Consider the following 16284-nt stretch of genomic DNA (forward strand, 5'->3'; position numbering starts at 1 on the left):
AAGACAATTTGGTACTAAAAATGGCATCTTGTTTTAATTTATATTTGATTACTAGTTAAGCATTTTAAAATGTTAGCTAATTATATTTTGCATATTGGTTGTCCAAGACATTTATCCATTTTTATTAAAATAGTTATCTTTTCTTATTGATTTGTTCATGCTCTTTAGATATATAAACATTGACCATTATCAGTCACACATACAAATATTTTCTCTAGTTTGCCATTCCCTTTTAGCTCTGTTTATGGTTCTGTTCTGATTTTTAGTGCTCTGTTCTTAAATAGGAACAGGGAACTAGGAATCACCAGACATGTTGAGAAAGGATGCAGCATTAAAACAGATACCAAAACAGAGAAGTGGGAAAAAAGAAAGAAATTGGGAGGAAACAAAGAAAATGAGAGAGAGGAATAAAATTTCAACAAGTTATGAAAATAGTCTCAGAAGGAGAAGAGAGGATAGTGTATTCATAAAAGAAAAAGAGATGCTATTAAAAAAAAGAGAGATCATAGTAGAGGATGAGAACATAAAGTATATATATTCAATAGAGTAGTTGAAAGAAGATGCTGATAAAATATAGCACAAAATGAAAGAGAAAGGAAAATAGGAGAGAAAAAGTGTGGGCGTTCCAGGGGTGGGGTGAGGGGAGAACAGAGAAGGCAGAGGAGAATAAATTATCAAATAAAAATAAATAAATAAATAAATAAATAATACTCAGATTACATAAGATTGAAAAGCCCTGCCAAGAACTCAGACATAGGAAGCACACGTGACTTTGGATTAACTACACAATTCATCTTTGTCACTAGTCAGTAGATAAATGGTTCATTTGTGGTTGAAAGAAAACCCACTTGATCTCTCTTACCTAGAGTAGGAAAATCTATGTCTGGAAGCAGTGGAGCTGGGGAGCAAGGGGAAGGGTCTTTGTTCTCCATTCATTGAACTCATCTGTATCAGAAATTTCCTACCTTCTCTCTCTCTCACGCTGTCTCATATTTTGAGCCCCATCCTCACCCTAACTGATCGAATTGTATCTGAAGAATTTTACTTCTTACCTGTTATGACAACATAGAAGGGCACACATACTTAAAGCAAAGACAATACATGGGATTGGAAGAATTCCTTCCTTTCTCTTTGTTTTGGTTCCAAAGATCTCTCAGTATAGAAAGTGACTATATTTTAATGTTGCAAGCAAATAAGCAAAGCGTACTTGTGTTCTTTACCCTAATGAGATAGGAAAGAGTAAAAGAAGAGGGAAGTCAGTGACAAGCAAATGTGAGTAGGTTTGTTTACATTTTTCAAGATAAATGGAATCCTGGTGAGCTAAATAGTATCTTGAAAAGATTGTAAATTGAATTTTGACAGGATGACTTATAAGATTAAATAAACATTATTTGAATATAAAAATAGCAAACAACAATTAGAACTGCCTTGTGCAACATTTTATAGTCATTTTCCTATAAAGCTACTTTTTTTAAGTCTGTGGAATAGCAGATTGGTAATGGATTCATTTAATGAGGTCTTATCAACCATATTCTTTTCCTTAGAAAAACCCAAACCCATAATCACTGAAGCGTATTAATTCATTTAATCATTGTGTGTTACCTAAAGATAGAAAAACTCTAATTTGAAAGTTGATTCATTTATGACAATTTTTCTAGAGCAAGTAGATAATTGAGCACTTACTGCCAGCTTACATGTCTTAGTTATCAATAAAACTTAGCTAATATGCCAGATCTGTTTCCTTGAATTTAAAGTGCTAAATGAAATCGTTATTGTATCTTTTGAACATATCAATAGATCTTTAAAAACCACTGGTGTGAACATTTGGCCTTTATCACTGAAGACCAATAAAGCCAGCCTTTTTTTTTTTCTTGGTCATTTTATCTAGAGCATAACTGGACTTGTCAACTGACTCTCCAGCTGGAAATAATCATAAATCAGCATCATCAAAAATGTTAAAAAATAGCTCACAACAACAAAGATGGTTCCCAAGATGACCAGACCCTGCCAATGATTATTCCATTTGAAGGCTGGTTATTTCAGAGAAGATGTTATCTCAATTATTCTTTGCTTTTTCCTCCATGGAGTTGGCCTTATGATACCTTGAAAGAAGGGCAGAGAACACAGAAAAGTGTCAGCAAAACTGGGGTTGGAGGATGGAGGAGAAAAAAATCTAAGTAGTTTATGTCTGTTGTTACAAATTACCTAAGTGAGTCATATCTTCTGAATCATTCCTCCCTCCTGGGATGAGGCTCTGTGAGTACCTAGTCCCAGCATCCAAAGACTGTTTACAGCCAGGCAGTTACTAAATGAGGCTATGTTGGAACCCGTGTCACTGAAACATTTAATTACAGGTGTCTGTGGTTAAAACTTGGAGCTCATCAATCTGGGAGGTCTTATGAGCCTGTGTTCTCTACTTGCTGAATCTTGATAGCTGGTAGCCCTATTGCCTGAACACACTTTATTCTGCACTCAAATGGGCCACATTCATTTTCTGTCATGCCAACACAATCTCCCCACCCCACCCTCCTGTCACCTCCTGATGACACATGTCTTCTGCTCCTGATCTCCCCATTTGCCCTGGTAAAGTGAGCGTTAAGTCTCTAAGGCATTGTTAGCACTCTTTTACAAAAGCCAATCCCTAAAACAACTAGGGAAAAAGGAAGATGTCTATTTTTTCCCTAGATATTTGGATTGGGAAAGAGGGAAAACAGAGCTCTAAGTTACTGAATGCTTAAAATATGTGGTTCTTGTGCTAGAAGCTTTACTTTTATAGTATTATTTATTCAAAGCAACAAGACTCTAGAGCATGTGATGCTAACTTAGGAAACTGAGACTAAGGCAGGCTGAGTTGTGACCCCACATCACAGAGCTAGTCAGTGACCAAAGAGGAATTTGTTAATTCAGGTCTGCCTGATTGGAAAGTTGGCCTACACAATGCCAAACTTTGAGCATTAACAAATATGTGGTTGATGGGAACCATGAGGACAAATTGCATGGTTGTTATTATGCATCGTGCCCAGCAAATGAGGTAATGCATTTGAAAGGGCTGTGTGACTATACAAATGTTATTACCATTATCATGGTTATATTTATTAACTCTTTGCTGGAGGTGAGACTGAACAGATCATAGAATAGCCAAATATTTAGAATCACCAGTCCCTAAAGAAGCAGAGTTAAGACTGTGACAAGCTTCCTTCTCAACAGAGCAGAGAGACACACTCCCAGGGTACAGAACAATTTCTTGAAGATAAGTTGGAGCTTCATGTAAACCAGAGTACTTGTCTTTTTTCTGCCTCTCACATCTTTGATTTTTTCCTCTTTCACTTAACTGTAAGAGGGCCATGAATCTGATTCATAGTCCAGAGTAACAAGTCAGCTTAAAGGCTGTATAACAAGTGTCATCAAAGAACATGACTATTTATGATAAAATGTTACTTTAAAAGGTTAATATTTTAAAAATATAACCAGCTTTTAAACATCAAGAAAAGTGAAAACTTTTTTTAATTGAAATATAGTTGATGTAAAACATTGTGTTAGTTTTAGGTATACTACATAGTGATTTGACATTTGCATACATTATGAAATGATCACCATGATTAGTCTAGTAACCATCCATCCCCATACAAAGTAATTATAATATTATTGATCATAATCCCTATGCTGTATATTACATTCCTGTGGCTTATTTATTACATAACTGGAGATCTGTACCTCTTAATTCCCTTCATTTATTTGGCCCCCTCTTCCCCTGGGGCAACTACATGTTTGTTCTTGTATCTAAGAGACTGTTTTCATATAGTTTGTTTGTTTTGCTTTTTAGATTCCATGTGTGAGATCATATGGTATATGTCTTTGTCTGATTTATTTCACTTAGCATAATACCCTCTAGATACATCCACGTTGTCACAAGTGGCAAGATTTCTTTTTTTTATGGCTGAATAATACACACACACACACACACACACACACACACACATATATACCACATCTTCTTTATTCATTTATCCACTGATGGACACTTAGGTTGCTTCCATATCTTGGCTATTGTAAATAATGCTGCAATGAACATTGACATACATATATCTTTTAGAATTAGTGTTTTCATTTTCTTTGAGTAAATACTCAGAAATACATCTATTGAGATGATCATATGATTTTTATTCTTCAGCTTGTTAATATGATGTATCATTGATTGATTTGCAGATATTGAACCATCCTTGCATCCCTAGGATAAATCCCTTTTGATCATGGTGTATTTTTTAAGATGTATTATTGAATCTGATCTGTTAATATTTTGTTGAGGAATTTTGCATTTATGTTTATCAGTAATATGGACCAGTAACTTTCTCTTTCTGTGGTGTCTTTGTCTGGTTTTGGTGTCAGGGTGATGTTGGCCTTGAAGAATGAGTTTGGAAGCACTGCTTCCTCTTCAATTTTTTTGAATAGTTGAAAAAGAATAGTTGTTATTTTTTTTTAATGTTTGGTAGAATTCACCTGTGAAGCCATCTGGTCCTTGATTTTTGTTTGTTGGGAATTTTTTAAATTACCAATTTAACTTCATTGCTGGTAATCATCTGTTCATATTTTCTGTTTCATCCTGATTCAGTCTTGGGAGATTGTACATGTCTAGGAATATATCCATTTCTTCTAGGCTCTCCATTTTATTGGTGTATAATTTTTCATAGTAATCTTTCATATCCTTTCTATTTCTGTGAGGTTGGTTTTAACTCCTCTTTCATTTCAGATTTTAGTTATTTGGATCCTCTTTTTTGTTGTTGTTGTTGTTGAGTCTGGCTAAAGATTTATTAATTTTCTTTATTTTTTCAAAGAACCAGCTCTTCATTTTATTAGTCTATTTTTTTTTTTTTTTTTTTTTTTTTGCGGTATGCGGGCCCCTCACCGCTGCGGCCTCCCCCGTTGCGGAGCACAGGCTCCGGACGCGCAGGCTCCGGACGCGCAGGCTCAGCGGCCATGGCCCACGGGCCCAGCCGCTCCGCGGCACATGGGATCCTCCCAGACCGGGGCACGAACCCGTATCCCCTGCATCGGCAGGCGGACTCTCAACCACTTGCGCCACCAGGGAGGCCCTATTAGTCTATTTTTTAAGTCTCTATTTCATTTATTTTCATTCCTATCTTTACTATTTCTTTTCTTCTACTAACTTTAGGTTTCGTTTGTTCTTTTTTTCTAGTTCATTTGGGTGTAAGATTAGATTGTTTATTTGAGATTTTTCTTGTTTTCTGAGGTAGGCTTGTATCACTTTAAACTTCCCTCTCAGAACTGCTTTTTCTGCATGCCTTAATCTCCAGGTGTCTTTTTATTCTCTCTTTTTTTGTCAGTGACCCATTGGTTGTATAGTAGCATGTTGTTTAGACCCACATGTTTGAGTTTTTTGCAGTTTTTTCTTGTAGTTCATTTCTAGTCTCCCACTGTTGTGGAGGTAAAAGCTATTTGATATAATTTCTATCCTCTTAAATGTGTTGAGACTTCTTTTGTGGCCTAGCATGTGTTCTATCCTGGAGAAATTTTTTTTTCTTTTTTTTTTTTAATGAAAAGAAGGTATATTCTGTTTGGGGTTGAAATGTTTTGTGTATATCTATCAATTCTATCTGGTCTAATGGTTCATTTAAGCCAGTGTTTTCTTATTGATTTTCTGTCTGGATGATCTGTCCATTGATGTAAGGGTATTAGAATTTACTACTAATATTGTATTACCATCAATTTCTCACTTTATGTTTGTTAATATTGAGTTTATGCATTTAGATGCTTATAAGTTTGGTGCATGTATATTTACAATTGTTGTATCTTCCTGTTGGATTATATCCTTTATCATTATGTAATGTCTTCCTTTGTGCCTTGTTACAGCTTGTCTGATATAAGTATTGCTACCCTAGCATTCTTTCATTTCCATTTGCATGAAATAACTTTTTTCATCCTCTCACTTTCAGTCTGTGCATGTCTTTAAATCTGAGGTAAGTTCTTGTCAGCATGATATATATGGGTCTTGCTTTTATCCATTTAGTCACTCTGTCTTTTGACTGGAAGATTTAGTCCATTTACATTTAAAGCAAATATTGATATGTATGTACTTATTGCCATTTTTAAATTGTTTTCTGATGGTTTTTGTACTTCTTTTTTCCTTCCTTTCTTGTTTCTTCTTCTTTTCCTCTCTTCCCTTGTGATTTGATGACATGTTTAGTTGTTTAGTGTAATGTTTGAATTCACTTCTCCTTTTATGTATGTATATATATGATTATTTTAATTTGATGATCCCTTATGTTCAAACACATTCTAACAATGATACATTTTTAGTCTCTCTCCCCCAGATGTTTAATGTTTTTGACATCACATTTTATATCTCTTTGTTTTGTGTATCCCTTAACTACTTATTGTGGATATAGATGATTTTACTACTTTTGTCTTTTAAACTTCCTTTTAGCTTTATAAATGGTTGATCTACTACCTTTACTTTATGTTTCCCTTTACCACTGAGACTTTTTCTGTCATAATTTTCATATTTCTAGTTGTGGCCTTTTCTTTTCCACTTAGAGAATACCCTTTAATGTTTCTTGTAAAGCTAGTTTAATGGTGCTGAAATCTTAGCTTTTGCTTGTTGGCAAAACTCTCATCTCTCCTTCAAATCTGAATGATAAACTTGCCCAGTAGAGTATTCTTTTTTTTGTTGGTTTTTTTTTTTTTTTGTGGTACGCGGGCCTCTCACTGTTGTGGCCTCTCATGTTGCGGAGCACAGGCTCCGGACACACAGGATCAGCGGCCATGGCTCATGGGCCTAGCCGCTCCGCAGCCTGTGGGATCTTCCCAGACTGGGGCATGAACCCGTGTCCCCTGCATCGGCAGGCGGACTCTCAACCACAATGCCACCAGGGAAGCCCCCCAGTAGAGTATTCTTAGTTGTAGATTATTTTTCCTTTTATTACTTTGAATACCTTGTGCCACTCCCTTCTGGCCTGAGAAGTCAGCTGATTGTCTTATGGGTGTTCTCTTGTAATAACTGGTTGATTTTTATCTTGCTGTTTTTTAGAATTTCTCTTTAATTTTTTCCATTTTAATTTTAATGTGCTTTGCATGGACCTCATTGGGTTCTTCTTGTTTTGGACTGTCTGTCCTTCTTGGACCTGAATGTAACTTTCTTTCCTCAGGTTAGGGATGTTTTCAGCTATTATTTATTCAAATAAGTTCACTGTCATTTTCTCTATTTATTCTCCTTCTGGGACCCCTATAATGTGACTGTTAGTATGGTTGATAATGTTCCAGAGGTCTCTTAAACTATCTTCATTAAAAAAATATATTTTTCCTTTTTTCTGTTCAACTTGTGTGATTTCCACTACTGTGTCTTCCAGATCACTCATCCGTTCCAATGTGTCATCTAATCTACTGTTGATTTCTTCTGGTGTATTTTTTTAATTTTAGTTATTGTATTCTTAAGCTCTGTTTGGTTCTTTATATTTTATAACTCTTTGTTGAAATTCTCACTGTGTTCATCCATTCTTCTCCTGAGTTCAGTGTCTTTACCTTGAACTCTTAATTGGGTAGGTAGCTTATCTCTACTTCAATTAGTTTGTTTTGTTTTCCCCCTGAGGTTATTTTTTTCCCTACATTTGAAAGATATTCCTCTCTCTCTCCTGATTTTGCCCAGTTCTCTGGTTATTTCTATGTTTTAGGTAGGTCAGTTTTGTTTTCCAATCTTGGAGAAGTGGCCTTATGTAGGAGGCGTCCAGTGGGACTTAGAAGCATGCTCTCCTCTGGTCACAAGAGCTATATGCTCTAGAGGTGCCCCCTATGTGGGCTGCATGTATCCTTCTATTGTGCCAGAGCTGATGACTGTGGGCACACTGGTAGGCATGGCTGGCCCCTGGCCTTGTTGATTGTGAGGTCATGACTCATATGGTGGTGGTGAGCCCACTGGAAGGCAAGGTAGCCTTACTGCATGGTTTGCTGCACAGTCAGGGACCATGGAATTGCTGACAGGCCTCAGGTGGTGGGTGGGTGGGGTGGGTGGAGGACATATCCCTAGTACTAATAGGCTGGAGAGGAAGCACTCCAAAATACTACTTGCCAGTGTTGGTGTTATCACAGTAGAACAAGCCCCCCAAATGCCTACCACCAAAATCTCCCCAGGGGGAGTCCCAGTTGCCTCCTGCCCCTCCAGGAATTTCTCCAAGATCAACAAGTGAGTCTGACCCACAACCCTGTCAAATCACTGCCTCTGAGCTGAGACTCAGAGCATGTGAGATTTTGCACAGCCTCTTAAGAGCAGAATCTCTGTTTCCTTTAGCCCTCCAGCTCTCCTGAACATAAGCCCTGCTAATTTTCAAAGCCAGATATCCTGAGTGATCATATTCCCATTACCAATCCTCTGGGCTGGGGAGCCTGATATGGGGCTTGGACCCTTTGTTCCTTGGGAAGAACATCAAGGATTGTGATATTTCTCTTGTTTGTGGGTCTCTGACCTGGGTGTGTGGATCCTGAGTATACCACATCTCCACCCCTCCTACACATCTTGTTGTGGTTTCTTCTTTATACCTTTAGTTGTGGAAAATCTTTTTGGCTATTCTTCAGGTCATTTTCATAGATAGTTGCTCTGTTAGTAGTTGTAATTTTAGTGTGCCCATGGGAAACGTTAAGTTCAGGGTCCTCCTATTCTGTCATCTTGGCCATCTCCCCCCAGATTAAAACATTTTAATAGATATGTGGTTGAATAAATCAGTGTGATACTATATACTATAATATATATATATATATATATATATATATATATATATATATATATATATACAGATATAGAAAAAAATATCCAGAATTCATTGATATGTGAAAAAAAACAATTGCAAAATTAGAAGTGTAGTATTATTCTGTTAATGTATGGCATATTACCCACTTAATGATATATAGATTATATGTATGTCCATGTGCATGTAAATAAAAAATGACTGAAAAGATGCACACCTTAATCTTAGCTGTATTACCTTAGGGAGAGAGTATAAATATAGGCAGAGGTAAGGAGGAGTCTCCCTGCTTGTTTACTGTATTTCTATATATGTTCAAATTGTGTACAATATGAATAAATTCATTCATATTTTGTGTAATAAAAAAATCAGTGGGGCCTCCCTGGTGGCACAGTGGTTGAGAGTCCGCCTGCCGATGCAGGGGATACGGGTTCGTGCCCCAGTCTGGGAGGATCCCATATGCCGCGGAGCGGCTGGGCCCGTGAGCCATGGCCGCTGGGCCTGCGCATCCGGAGCCTGTGCTCCGCAACGGGAGAGGCCACAACAGTGAGAGGCCCGCATACCACAAAAAAAAAAAAAAAAAAAAAAAAAAAAATCAGTGGATTTTAAAATTGCAAACCTTGGTTATCCAGAAAAGCTAATTAAATTAGATGCTATGTTTCATTGTTTAAATTGGCAAAGATCTTTTTAAACAGAAGTAAATAAATTATCAAAGAAATAATATTTTTAAAAATCCAGAACTAAACAACATGAATTTCTATAATGAAAGAGCCCAGAAAGTGCCTAGCTGATAAATGAATGAATATATGATGTAATCAATCACTCCAAAGCATACCATCACATAATTTCAAAATACTATCAATAATGTGATGATTCCAGAAGTTTCCAGGGAAGAAAATGAATTGCGACATGTAAATTCTGGAATTAGAATGGCACTGGACTACTAAAAAGCAATAATAGATGCTAAAAGTCCATGGGGTAATATCTTCAAAGTTGTGGAGGATTTTCAAACCTAAAATGCTATACCCAGCCAAACAATCCATCAACTGTGATGGTGATGGGAAAATAAAGGTTTTCAGGTATGCCAAGGCTCAAAGTTCTATTTCTTATGCACCTTTCCTCAGAAATCTGCTGGATAAACAAAGGAGTAAACCAAGAGGCAAGGAATTCACAGGATGATTCCAATAATGTATCTGGACAACAGATGTGCATCTGGCCTTTAAAGCAATCAATGAAATTAGAATAGGATAATAAAATACTCCAAGTAGGGTGCCTTTAGGGAAAGCAAGCAGAAGCCATAGGTTATTTGATGTATTTAGCAAAATGGGAAGTTGCAGGCAAGTTTGAGGTGAAAAAATTATATGTACATAAAAAATTTAACAAACAACAAAACCAAAAATATCCAACTAATAAAAATAAATGTTGCACATGCAAACAATTAAATCTAATCATAGATTAGAGTAAAGGAGAATAAGCAGGGGTCTGCTATCTTCTCTTAAAAGTTTTGTATTTACACTTTAACTTTATATGCATGTGTTTTATTAGTTTGGTAAAGATAAAAGTTAGTTTAAAGCAACTGGAATTTCAAGCAACAACAAAAGTCCAATAGTAGACTTGATGTTTTCATGTAATAAAATATTAAAAACTCTTTGATATGATTTGTGTGTCTAATTTTTAACGACAAAGAAAATGGTCATACAAAGAAAATGGTCATGAGATAATGATAAAATTTTAAAAATCAGGGTACAAAAGTGTATTTGGCATATGATCCCACACTTAAAAAAAGGTTGGAAAGAAAGAAATACATGTAAGTAGTGATCAATTCTCAGGATGAAATTATAAGCACTTTTATTTTATTTTCTATATTTTCAAGCATTTGCAGAACAAGCATGCATTACTTTAATGAAAGAAAAAGAGTTAACTTTTTTTTTAAGTATATGGTGGGTCATTATCAACTAAATGCCATTCTTTTATAACTCTGCCAAGGACCAAACTAAAGACATTAGTTTAAAGTGCAGGAGGGGAGATTCCAGTTAGGCATAAGTAAACAAATATCACTAACTGCAGAAACTGACTAACTGGGAATATCACAAAAAATATTTTAAAACAAAATAGACAGCCATTTAAAAATATTAGTGCTAGACAAAAACAGCAGGATGATCAATTCCAACCCATTTCTCTACAGATGAGGAAGATGAGCACTGTAGAGTTTACATGGCTGGCCTAAAGTCACAAAGCTATTAGAAGGCTGAGGCATGGGTGGGATACCAGCCTATGGACAGCAGTGCCATGTCCTTTTCACTCCTACTATATGCCTGTCCTCCATGAAGTGACTTCAATGTAATTTAAAAGTCTGGGATTGGACTACATAAATCTCAGTTCTTCAAGTCTGTTTCACCTTTTGTTTCTACTCTAGCTCTTTCTATCCTTTTCTTCCTGGCCTCTCCATAGAATGTATACCATAAAAGCATAGAATATCATCTAAGGGTGTATCCTTTTGCCTTGCTGTGTGGCCATGTCTTGTTAAAGTTGTGTCTTCTCTTTGGGTGACATCTTCCCCAAACAACCACTGCCAACTTCTGCAAGCAAGAGGATTTTCAGCATATGCTGTGGATCAACATTATCTCCATATATGTATAGCTCACACTTCTTTTAAAAGTCAAATTGTAATTTGGTTTTGTCTTATTCTGTTCAAATAATTGAATTTAACCAAAGTTTCCACGTAGGTGCTTTCCATATAACTTGTTTTTCTGGTGGAACCCAATCAGATTTCTAGCTTTGTAAAAATGCCTTGAATTTGGGAAAGAACATTAAAATAGCTCACTGTTGTAATGATATTTCGTCCAACCAATGGTTGGGAGAATTCAGGAACAGAATGCTGAATTAGTGAACTTTTTTCTAGCTTTTTTCTCCATTAGTTTCATCTTGGTGGGCCCTAACCACAGATTTGGACTGTGTGAAAGTGGTAGAGTTTCCTTAATGTGGGCAGAGCAATGTCAATGTTGAAAGTCAAATGTATTGCCTCCTGAAGGCGCTCACCAAGGATCACATTGCCCTTCCTCCCTCCTCCCTTCCCAATTTCCTTTCATTTACTGGTAAACAGCCATTTATTTAATGTCAGCTATGCCAGACAGACAATAGACTTTGGCAACAACAAAACATATGTACCATGTACATGAAAAGCTAATTCCCTTGTTTTCAGAGTGCTTACATTTCTTTATAGTTCATTCCAGGACTCTATCCCTATATTAGTAGGTACCAACAGTGGTAGATGGTGGGAATGTTTTTCCTGATTACGTATATGTACGTATGTATACATATGTATATGTATATAAGTATGTACATACATTTGTATATGTGTATATAACTATCCTATCCTGTTCTATCAGAACACAGCAATAAAGTCATAAATGTAAGAATAGGGCACAACCATCAGGAGAACAGAGTATGCAGTTGACAAAGTCTGTGACCAGAGAGGGTGGGGATAGGGAAGGGAACAATAGGAACTGGAGAAGGGCTTAGATGCTCTAATAAACTTTTGACAAGGTAAAAGGTGACTTGATGAGATTTTTTTTTCAAAAAATACAAAGTATTAAATATGATTAGTGTTCCTTTATTCTGAAGTTCAGTTCTCCTATTTTCTTGACTTCTATAGCAACGAGACTAGTCCTAATATGACAGCATCTTACATAAAAGACAGCAAGGGCTAATGAAATACAATATTTTGATCTTTAAAGCAGAACTGACATCTGACATAAGACATAGTGGGGAAAAGGAAGGCTGGTTTCTGAGCTGCTTCTGGGCCAACAACGAGATAATGACACCACTTCCGTCTGATAACCCTTACATATTTTTATTTTCTATTGAATAATGGAAGCATTGCCTATAGCCCCAAGGTCACTGTAACTATGTTAACCTCTTTCTAGAAGAACATAGGCTGGACCCTAGTAGTTTTCGTGTGTAGCATAATATATCTACACATTTGTCTCTGGCATGAATCAAAAGTCACTGGTGATTTAATTAAAAATAATCTCATTTGTGCTGACTCTTCAGTCTGGTGAGGATTAATTTCTTCCTCCTGGCAGCATTGGTGGGGGTGGGGTATTGAATGAATGGATGAGAAGAGGATCCCTTGGTCCCTAACAAATGTCAACTTTAGCATCCCAGCCCCTTAGGATGAAGGCCTTCCATGTACAAGGCCAGGGGATGGGATTTCAGATACTAAAATAAAACATGATTCAGGAAGGGCATGTACAATCCCTGGAGGTCCCTTCATACTGACAAGGATTCTTTCCTGGGTACAATCTGCAAAAGAATCTGTCATTATTAAGACTTGGAGACCGCACATAACAAGGCTAACACTACTTACTGGTGAAGTTTTAATGAGTATTAGCAGGTAAAGATGTAAAGCTCCCAGATGTATGCCTGACAAATAGAAAGGTGCTCAATAAATGGTATGTGCTAGAGTAATAAAATGAAATATAACAATCATGGTGATAGTAATAATAAGTACTAGTAGTTAGTAGCAGTCGTAGTTGTAGTAGAAGTGATAGGGCTTGCATTTTCTAATGCCAGATATATTGTTTATTTACTTGCTAAGTTGATCAGTACTATGGGATAAATTAGGAGTTTGGGATTAACAGATAGTATAATTTATACTATTATATATAAAATAGATAACCAACAAGGGCCTACTGTATAGCACAGGGAACTATATTCAGTATCTTGTAACAACCTATGCAATGGAAAAGAATCTGGAAAAGAATAGATTCGTATATATATAAAACTGAATCACTTTGCTGTACACCTGAAACTAACACAACACTGTAAATCAACTATACTTCAATTAAAAAATACATGGACCAAAAAATAAAATAAAATAAAAATTTTAAAAATGTAATAATTAGGCCACACATCTATTTGTTTAAAACAACTTAAGTGGTTTCTTGACTGGATTAATTTAATATCTGACTTAGTCAAATGGGCACTTTGAACAAAAAAGTTTTCCCAAACTGCGCAATGACTCTTGGCTTCCTTCTTACCAGCTGTGCGGTTGAAAACCATCGAAATAACTTCCACATGAGCAGCAGTACGTCAAAGGCCTTCTCCTGGAACACACACACACACACGCACACACACACACAGTGATGCATGCTCGCAGCCAGCCCTGCCCATTGGAGGGACAGGCCTCATAGCAGGACGGCTTTCTTCTCTAGGGCCTCTACCTAGTCCCTCCCCTCTTGCCTTCCTCTGCTCTCCTGTCTTACAGAGCACAGCATCGCACAATCCAAGACTTTTATGGGCTCACCGCTGTCTTCCCCTTCCAGTCCCGGCTCTCTTGTAGCCCTCAGGTCTTAAAGAGAGCACTCGTCACGTTGAGCGAGACGCTGCTACCTGATGCTCCCCTAAGCCTTCCCGTATTGCAGTCTGCAGCCCCTCCCCTCCACAGGCAGGACTTCCTGGCTAACCCACCTCCCCTCCTCACTGCTTCCTCTGCTCCCCTTGCTTGTTCCCTCTGTCTCATGACTCTCCTATTCGCCATAGTGTCTTCCCATCAGCTTACACCCAGCTGCAGCCCTGCCCTGCCCCACCCATGCCCCTGCACCAGAGCAGAAACCCCGTGGAAAGAATGTGAGCTAGGGAGGCCGGGGGGCCTGAATTTGAGTCCTGACTCTGCGCCTTTAAAGCTGGGTGACCTTAGGCAAGTGTCTTGTGTGTAGTACCGGGTGGAAGAATTGAATGAGATGATTCCTGGTAAAGCAAGGGCACAACATTCAGCATAGAATAGGTTAGTTTCCTTTCCGTTCTGACGTAGTCCAAATCTCCCTTTGGTCTCAAAGCCTTCCCTGACATTGTCTTTTTCCCCCTTTGGTTCCGTTCATAAACTTCTAACGACTTCCTCCTGCCATTTTATTCTCCAAACGGACTGTTAGATTTGGGTCCTATACGTAATTTATACGTTTTCCCTGTCGTGTTTTATTTCCTTGTCATCTAATTTAACTTATGAGTTCCAGAGGCATTTGTGTTTACTTGTTCAATATATAAAAATGGTTTATCCATTCAGTTTTCCTCTATGCAAAATACTATGGAAGATACAAGATGAATAAAATATAAACTAACCCTGTCTTCAAAAAGCCGTTAGTTCGGAAGTATAGACCAACGTGTACCTACTTACTGGCCTTACATGACTAAGTCCTGAATGCTCTAGGGCTTCAAAGGAGGGTGACATCATTTTTTTTTTTTTTTTTTTTTTTTACCGGTACGAGGGCCTCTCACTGTCGTGGCCTCTCCCGTTGTGGAGCACAGGCTCCGGATGCGCAGGCTCAGCAGCCATGGCTCATGGGCCTAGCCGCCCCGCAGCATGTGGGATCCTCCCGGACTGGGGCACGAACCCGTGTCCCCTGCATCGGCAGGCGGACTCTCAACCAGAGACTCTCAACCAGCGCAGGACTCTCAACTCTGCGCCACCAGGGAAGCCCAGGGTGACATCATTTTTGAGGTAATAATCAGAAAGAGGTTTCAGAGGTAAGGTAATAGATGCGTGGGTCTGAAGATTAGGTAGGTAGGAGTATCAGGACTGTAGTTGGATTTTTTTGAAAAAGTCACAATAGTAATTCAACATGAGACATGTTCAGGCAATAACTAATGACCCTTTATGGCCAGAATATTGGATCCACGTGTGAAAGTAGTGGGAAATGTGTCTGGAAAGATGGACTGAGGGCAGAGTGTTGAGAGCCATGAGTGTCAGCAGGAGGAGAATGAGCTTCTTTTCTGTGGTTGAGTTAAGGGATTATATAATGATATGATGAGATTTTTCTTTATGACAGTGAATCTGCCTTTAACAGACAGTTAGTGTTGGAAAGGAAAGCTCCAGGAGGGTTGGAAATTGTTTGGAAGACTGTGAAAACAGTCTAAGATTGAGGCAGCTGGAGCTGAACCAAGACACTAGCAGGGAAACGGAAAAGAGGTAAAGGGATGGATAATTTCAGATATCACTGAGGATGAACCAATGGTTTGGCAAACTGATTCGTTTTGTAGAGTATGCGTTTGCATCATCCATGTAAGGGCACCCATTAGCTCCAGCAGAAGTCCCTTCCCTAGGCTGTTATTACTGATGGAGCCTCAAGTCAAGTCATCCTTTTCTCTCTCCACAAATGTAATTACATGCAACAAAAATTGATGTAACATGGTTAGCCCACAGCATATGGGTTATTCCACTGCCACTCGCATGACATCAGACTTCTCTGAATTTGATTATGATAGTTTGGAACTCCCCACAGAAGAATCATGTTAAATGCCCGGAACTCTGGCATTGTTCCCTTGAGCCAGGAGCCCAGGGCGTAATGTGTGCTGTCGAAAGAAAGGGTTTGAACTGATGGTCATGCTTCATTTAATTTCCGCAGCTGCTGGGTATGTGTGTGTATGTGTGTGTGTGTGTATGTGTGTGTGCATGTGTGAATGATCTTCCCCAAAGAAGCTCAGTTACTTTTTCCCAGATTGCGGGGTAGAGCCCTTATCCAGTCTGGAGCTCTCA

The sequence above is a fragment of the Mesoplodon densirostris genome, chromosome 2 (genome assembly GCF_025265405.1).
Source record: "Mesoplodon densirostris isolate mMesDen1 chromosome 2, mMesDen1 primary haplotype, whole genome shotgun sequence".
Classification (NCBI taxonomy): Eukaryota; Metazoa; Chordata; class Mammalia; order Artiodactyla; family Ziphiidae; genus Mesoplodon; species Mesoplodon densirostris.